Source organism: Herpailurus yagouaroundi, unplaced genomic scaffold, assembly GCF_014898765.1.
Source record: "Herpailurus yagouaroundi ecotype Mexico unplaced genomic scaffold, PumYag 140, whole genome shotgun sequence".
NCBI lineage: Eukaryota > Metazoa > Chordata > Mammalia > Carnivora > Felidae > Herpailurus > Herpailurus yagouaroundi.
In genome coordinates this window covers 56604673-56613077 of record NW_024412395.1, presented here as the reverse complement: position 1 = coordinate 56613077, position 8405 = coordinate 56604673, and the positions used below count along the sequence as shown (strand labels likewise).

At 42.1% G+C, this 8405-nt stretch overlaps 1 long non-coding RNA gene across 1 annotated transcript in view; it reads right to left on the bottom strand.

Annotated features, from left to right (window-relative positions):
• Positions 1–705: 705 nt before the first annotated feature.
• The window catches only part of LOC121030731 (uncharacterized), a 9236-nt gene continuing 1536 nt past the window's right edge, over positions 706–8405 (bottom strand). Inside the window, exon 2 of the long non-coding RNA XR_005790382.1 lies at positions 706–962. This is a non-coding gene — a long non-coding RNA (uncharacterized LOC121030731). The remainder of the gene's footprint in view (positions 963–8405) is intronic.

Sequence of the window (8405 nt, the reverse complement as noted above, 5' to 3'; positions counted from 1 at the left end):
ATACGACGCTTTATGAATAGAAGTGTAATGAGGTTGAAAACCAAAATAGTGCTCACCACTCTGCATAGAAATAGGGAAAAAAAAAAAAGAAGCGTTAGCCGAATGTTGCCCAGTTGAATCCCTATTTCTAAAAATCCAATTTAATTTTTTATTACTTGTCTCATTAACCCCAAGATTTAGAAAACTGAATGCTACCTGAGTAAAATAAGAGTGGCCATGCAAAAATACTTTTAAAAGACGTAGTTTGTCTTTTGTTCTTCTCTTAAACATCTTACAATGAAAATATTCTTACATTATAGAACTGTTTGTGCAACACATACGTGATTTATCCCCAAGTTTGAATCTACCTGTCTTAAATGTACACCGAGCCTTTATTTATGCTTTGAAAATACAGTAGATAAAAAGCATAAGTGTTTCTGATATTATGTTTTGTCATCTCCGGCTAAGAAGATTGAAATCTTGAGAAACAATTTTCTGAAGAAATGAAATCGTATGCCCTCCTGAACCCTTGGGGGAAAATAGCCTCTCTGTTTGCTCAGAATATGAAACAGTGAAACAGTACAAGTAAAGCAGACAGCCATGTCGTGCATGTCACATTTCTATTTGTACCGTTTGAAATGATGTTTTAAGGTTTTCTGGGGTTTTATTTATTTATTTATTTAAGAAATAACTGGAACAAATAATATGTGCACAATCTCACTGATGTAAGAGTTTCCAAATCAGTTGTATTTATTTTCCGGGAAATGTGTGAAAGATTGCTTTATAACCCTTTAGAACCCTGTGTTCCATAACTTCACAGAAAATACGTAAAAGAGAAGATTTGGGAAGTGCTATCGTGGTAACGTTTCTGAAAACGTAAAGAGAATCCTTCAACGTCTTTGTTTCCTGGATCCTAAGAGAGTCCTCAGTCGACTGGCTTCACAGGGTGAGTGGAAGGATACCTCATAGAGGAAGAGAACTTTCTAAAAGGCAAAAAATGAAAAACATTGTTAATATTTGAGCTGCCATTTTTTTTTTTCCTCAAAGGAAAATGATCACATTTAAAGTAAGCTTTTCTGGATATGGTCATTTCTCATCCCTTAAGGTAATACACGTTCCCCTTGGGTTAGATGATCGTCCAGATAATTCAGTATTGTTGAAGTTGGAATGTAAGAGTCTGTAAAACCCAAAGTACTCTCTCTCTCTGTTTTTTTTACAAGTTGACCTAATACATCCAAACACTTTTAACAGCGCTTCTCGTGCACTTGTTGGAAGACTTTGGACTTCAGGAGAAGAGTTTTCCTTCTCCTCATTTATGAATCTGATTAGGTAAATCATAGAAGTAAGATTTTTAAATTTTACTCTGCAGCTAAACTATATTCTAAAATGGTAACAGTACATAACTGAGCAAAATCACCTGTCAGAGGCAGTTTGTAAATAATGAACTAAAAATCCATCTCCATGTTTATAGTCAAATGTTATTTCTGATGCCAAGTGATTTTCTAAGCTTGATTACACGCTTTAATCAACAACCTTGGCTCCCAACAGTTTGGCTCACTCCACAAGTCTCGACTTGTTTCCAATGATAAAGATTGGTACCACTAAGAGTATTCAGTAAGTAACCACCAGAATGGAGTTCCAATGCTGCTCGAGAAATGGCAGCCTCACACTCCTAGGCTAATGGCCTTGGAGGAAAAGCACATACCTGGCATATTTATTTAAAAATCAATTGCTTTACTGTGGAGTCACATCTTGTTTACCATTTTGACTCAGAAATACATCTCTTCCAGCTTCCTTAAGAACTCAGGAAACTGTTGGGAGCCGCCATGCTTTAAAGCACATGGGATCGCTCAGCCCTAAAATTTTGGTGATCAGAGAAGAGGGATGGGCTCAAGAACTGTGGAGGAAGCTGAGCCACTTGACAACATTCATTCAACTGTTGGTTGCTGATCACTACCTTCAGGAGAGGGTACCCTGACCTCTCTCTATGTATATTTATGGGCTATCAAAAAAACATATATATATATATATATATATATATATGCATATACATACGTACACACATTTGTTTATTTAGAAAACACAAAAAAGTATAAAATAATTAGAAAACACATTCTAAAATATGTGAGTAGAGTTGACAATGTCACCTTAGCTTCAGATGTGCAACAATAGTGGCTCGCCATCTCTCTATGTTACATTATACTTACCACAGGTGTAGTTACCACCTGTCACCATGGAGTGCGACTACAATGTCATTGATTCTATTCCCCGTGCTGTGCCTTCTATCCCCATGGCTTATACATTCCATAACTGGGAGACTGTATCTCCCATTCCCCTTCAAGCATTTGCCCACCCCTTCGCTTCCCTCTGGCAACCACCGATGTAGTCTCTGCATTTAAGGGTCTGATTCTACTTTTTGTTTATCTGTTCATTTGTTGTGTTTGAGACTTCACATATGAATGAAATAATATGGTATTGGTCTTTGTCAGCCTGACTTATTTCATTTAGCATAATACCCTCTACGTCCATCCATGTTGTCACAAATAGCAAGACCTCATCCTTTTTTATGGCTGCGTAATTATTTATGTGCCATCGAAAATAGTGATAGAGCAGCCCTTGTTCTCAGGTTGTTTCATAAAAAGTTTTTTGGGGGGGGCATTTTTTTTTTTATTTTTATTAAAAAAATTTTTTTCCACATTTATTTATTTTTGGGACAGAGGGAGACAGAGCATGAACGGGGGAGGGGCAGAGAGAGAGGGAGACACAGAATCGGAAACAGGCTCCAGGCTCTGAACCGTCAACCCCAAGATGGGGGGGGGCATTTTTATGTGCGTTAATTCTTTATGCTTGTGATAGAACTTTATTGGCTGCAAGTTGTAGAAATCCAACTAGTTTAAGAAAGAGGGGACTATTTTAGAAGTGTACAGGTTTATCTTATTTGACCTAAATGTAGGCAGAGGAGGCATGTGGCTAGATCTTAGGAACAATGGGATCTAGACATTCAAATGCCCTGAGAACTGTTGCTCTATCCAATTTTCAACCATGGTTCGCTCTGCTTGTTTTGCCCCCGACCACTGGAGAGCAACGTTCTCTATGTGGCGGAGACCACACGGCCAGTGACACCGAGCCTTGGGTGTCACAGCTGCTGCCACTAGACTTGCCAGTTGTCGTTTCCAAGTTCTAGCTCAGCCAAACCCAGACGGGCATACCTCTAGACCCGACCGGCATGGCCAAGGAGGTCGTGCAGCCCCCACAGGGATCACAGGGCTGGAGAGAACGGGGCTGGGGTGGGGAGAAGTTCTCAAGAGAAGGGAGTTTTGGGGCAGAAAACAGAACAGCCATCCACCACAATTTCTAACCAGAAATATAAGTACGCCAGGAACAGAAGTGATAGAGGGTCAAGCAGAATGGTCTGAATGCTCAATATATATTTAAGAGTGACTGCCTTCCAGGGGCACCTGAATGGCTCAGTCGGGTAAGCGTCCGACTTTGGCTCAGTTCATGATCTCGCAGTCCGTGAGTTCGAGCCCCGCATCGGGCTCTGTGCTGACAGCTCAGAGCCTGGAGCCTGTTTCAGATTCTGTCTCTACCTCTCTCTCTCTGACCGTCCCCCGTTCATACTCTGTCTCTCTCTGTCTCAAAAATAAACGTTAAAAAAAAAAAAAAGAGTGACTGCCTTCCAGATGATTTTTAGGGCTCGGGAACTATAACTGCCCTTCAAAGTACAGAATCGGTAAGAACAAATCTCCCACATTTCCTTGACCTCACCACAGAGATTACCTGAGGTGACACTACAGTTAAGGACGTGGGCTCTGGAGCCAGACTCCCCGAGCGGAAATCCACCCTGCTGGCTGCGTGACTTCTGGCAAGTTCCTTAACCCCCTGTGTCTCCACTTCCTCATCTGCTAAATGGAGATGGTACCCGCTTCAGAGGGATGTCTGAGGATTCGGTGAGGTTCCAATACGTGTACCGTCAGCCCAGAGCCCGACACGGGGCTCGAAGTCACGGAGCGCGAGATCGTGACCTGAGCTGAAGCCGGCCGCTTAACCGACTGCGCCACCCAGGCGCCCCGAGTTCCTAAATTTTTATATTTAACTTTAAAACTATTATCATCTACTTGGTAAAAAGCTGGCATCTATTAAAAGGTTCTTTCTATTATGAGATAAATTGGAAATTCGGATTCCTGGCTCTATTAGATTTTAATTTAATTCAAATTGTTAAGCACAGAGAAGCCAAATAATCTTGAGAAGCCAAAAGAAAATGTGCAAAAAGGGAAGAAGAGACAGGTGGGATTTATGCTATTTCCTAGAAGGTTTCAGGGATCAGATTAAAAAGTAGTGAGCAGTCTATGGAGAAAGACCCGCTGCCAATTTAAAAAACGTGAATTACAACCGAGGGTAACTAATGTCCGAGGCGCCCTTAATTGTGAGAAATTACAGTATTCCCAACCTCAAGTTGCATAAAAGTGCTTGTTTCTCTGCACTTTTTACAGTTCAGGTGGCCATCTTGTTTTCCAAGAGGAGGTGCCATATTTGACAGAGAAGGAAAAACTTGGGTTTGGTTGTAGTTTCAGCTGGAGACCCTTGTCTATACAGACAGAGGACATGACACCTGTGTCGGTGACGATCCAAAGGCATGAGACCTGGGGGCACTTGACTGTGAGCCACAATGTCCTTTCTGTTTCACTGTTGGCAAGCCTTTCTCTTCCCATTCCACAAATAGCAAGTATTCCTTCATGGGATATTTTATCTAAGTATTCATCAGTATTAAAAAAAACCCCAATATACTTTACTTCAATGGCTATATCAACACGATTAAATTAAAAAAAAAAAAAAGGTGGTGGTGGCTGGGGGGGTGGGGAGATCTTCTGGGTGATTTACTTAAAAAACTCTATTACTTAAAAAAAAAATCACTATTTCTATTGGCTGGCTCTACATAGGTCCCCGTGGCTCTGTCCTCAAAAGCCCAACAGAACAGACTGGACTATTTTAAGAATGTAGGAGCACCCTGTCAAATAATTTGCTAGACTGGTCTTTTCCCCCAGTGATTTGATGGATTTCCAAAGCTGATCCTTTCATCTGATTACATCTCCCAGCTTCCATCTCGAGACTGGTATCATCTGTTTTTCTCTTCCTAATTCCCTCCCCAATTTCTCCTCCCCTCTACCATCTCCTCTTCACTGGCACTTTCCTATCAGCCCAGATGCTCAAGCTTTTGGCATCCCCAAGGAATCTTTCCTGTATCCTGCCTCTCTGACGCTTAGTCTGTTCCCTCCTCTTTCCAAACAGGTATCTGAAAAAGAAAAGTCTATTCCTGCTGCCTCCACTTTAACCCCAGAGTCTCGCTTCTCTCTCCAGTGTTTATTGCAGCTACCTTGCAAAAGTCACCAGGGTCCAGCTAATGTCTCGCTCGGTGGCTTTTTTCTTTGTTAGGCACGGTTGACAACTCCTTCGCCACGATCTATCTGCAACTTCCCTTTCCTCGTTCAAGATCATTGCTAGTTCTGGCTTCCTTTCTCAGTCTCCTTCAGTGTCTGGCCTTTCTCCACCTACTCTGTCATTCATTAATGGTTGACATTATTTTCGGGTCTCTTCTTTGCTACCTTATACTTTTTCTTACTGGTGGACTCATTCATCCCCACTGTTGTAACTATAGAGCGTGCCCACACACTGGGAACTCCAAATTTGGCATTTCCAGAGCTGAGGTGGTCGTAAATGACACCTGATCCCATAACTTTTTACTTCTAACTGTTCGTTCCCTGTTTCGCTATCATTTATCTTTATGTTACTTCCTTATGCTTAAATTCCCCAGGGGCTCCTTGCCATGCGCTTCCCGACCTTCAGTCATGTCACACACCAGGCTGTCTCTTGAACCTGCTAGATCTTTCATTCTTCTCAGCCTCTATCCTAGCTGATCCCTCTCCCTGATCTCCTCCTGTTTGGTTTGCTGCTTGAAGACTCCCTGTTTCTAAGGTCCAACTCAAATCTCAGTTTCTCTATGAAACTTTTTCTGATTCTCCTTTCCCCTAAGCCTCAACTGGAACCAATCCATCCCTCTGTTGTGCTTTTATTGTACTTGGTTCATACTGTTAGGGACATAGTGTTATTGTTATTGATGTGTCTAAAATGTAGGGACGCTGAGGGTCAGGGTCACATCTCATTTATCTGTCCACCTCATATCCTTAGTTCTAACACATCTGCACATGTAAATGCTCAATAAATGTATATTGACTGACGAGTGACTAGACTGGCTAAACTCACAGATGGTTTTGGTGAAGTCCGTCTCCTGTCCATAACGATATCACATATCGAGGAATCCAAAGAAGAAGAGAACTTCCAAAAAAAACTACAATCCCTCTGATATTTTTACAGTATATAGCCTCAGTGTTCTTGGGATTGTTATCGGCAATGATGCATCTATAAATATTGTTCATTTTGATGATGACTTTTTTTTTTGTTAAATTTTAGAGTCTTCTCCAGTTTTCATCTATAATTCTTAGTGTCACCCCCCGCCTTTTCCCCCACCAAGGTTAGGTTTTGTTACTTCTGGCCACGTGGTTTGCCTGTTTCAACTGACAGTTTTGCCTATGAGAACAGGTCCCACAACGAATACCGTCATCTGGGAAATCAAGAACTAGAAACTGCTGAGCCACTAGGAACAGAAGAGGAGGCTGGCACTTGACCTGAGGAGCACTGGGCCATTAGCCTGGCTCTAGTTTCTCTGGCTAAAGCCACTGTAGTCGTGAAAACCGTCTTGTTTCTAGAACCCTCCAGGACACAAATGTCACCTTCTCTATCCATACTGCTCATTTTTTATTGCATTTCCACTTCTCTCTCTCTTTCTCTTTTCTGCCACCTTGTTCCGTAGAAGATTTGAGGTAGTTTATTTGGTACATAAATATATCAAGATAACATACATTAGGAGTAACTTCTAAAAAGTCAGTGAGAAAGAGGAATAATAGAGAAATAAAATGGAGCCAGGGTTGAAGCTAATTCCAAAGTGCTTATTTCAAATGTCTAAATGTTTGCTAGAGGCAAAATTTAGTATTTCCAATTTGACTCTGAGCTTTTCTGCTGCCAGTAAGAAGACGAAAAGTCTGATAAGCTATGTAAGTCATGATATCTATAAGTAACAGCAAAATCGACTCCCCCCGCCACAACTATTTCTTGTGCTAAGACCTGAAAGACATCTCAAGAAGCGGATCTTGGGTAATATTCTGACTGATACTCGCTACTACATCTTTGTCATAGATGAATATGTGTCTTTCTTTTTATTTTTTTTATTTTTTTTTTAATTTTTTTTTCAACGTTTATTTATTTTTGGGACAGAGAGAGACAGAGCATGAACGGGGGAGGGGCAGAGAGAGAGAGGGAGACACAGAATCGGAAACAGGCTCCAGGCTCCGAGCCGTCCGCCCAGAGCCCGACGCGGGGCTCGAACTCACGGACCACGAGATCGTGACCTGGCTGAAGTCGGACGCTTAACCGACTGCGCCACCCAGGCGCCCCAGTATGTCTTTCTTTTTAAAATAACATTTGCAGGATGGAGTATGATATGATTACTCAGCTTGAGCTTCATTTCAGGCTGCGGAAGTCTTGTGAACTAATCAGAATTTCATTGGGATTCCCGGGAATTTGGACTCTTTTTCCTGGACCTCTGGTGGGTTTTCCTGAAGTAGGCTAGATCTGAGGTAGTTTCAGGACATTGTATGCAGAGGCACAGGGGCAGAGTTTGCTAACTTCCGAATCTGTTCACGACGGGTAGGATAACTTCGTACAGTGAATAATGCATGCGTTCAATGAGGCTGGTTGCCCAGTTGGGATGAAATGGCTCATGCCTGCCTTAGGAATTGTGGATGGCAAAGCATGGGAATGATAGAGTGCAGGGAGCATATGGGTACGTACATGCATTCTCATTTTCCTTAAATAACAGAACGGGATAACACGTTCTTACTAGAGCTGTCCTCTGCACAGAAGGGGCACCATACCTCCCTGTTGGCCAATATCAGGAGGGCTCTTCTGTTCTCTATGCCTCTGCCTTCTGTTATTCATAAGCCAGATGACAAAGACCTGCCCTGGGTGACTTCTTGGTCCCTCTTGTGTTTCTTTTTTCTTTCTTTTTTTTTTTTTTTTTAATGGGGGGGGGTGGGGGGAGCGGTTCACTTGGTTTTTCGTTTTTTTCTTCTTTTTTAAAAATATAATTTATTGTCGGATTGGTTTCCATACAACACCCAGTGCTCATCCCAACAGGTGCCCTCCTCGATGCCCATCACCCACTTTCCCCTCTCCCCCACGCCCCATCAACCCTCAGTTTGTTCTCTGTATTTACGGGTCTCTTACGGTTTGCCTCTCTCCTTCTCTGCTTGTAACTATTGACTTCCCCTTCCCCTTCCCCACGGTCTTCTGTTAAGTTTCTCAAGATCCGC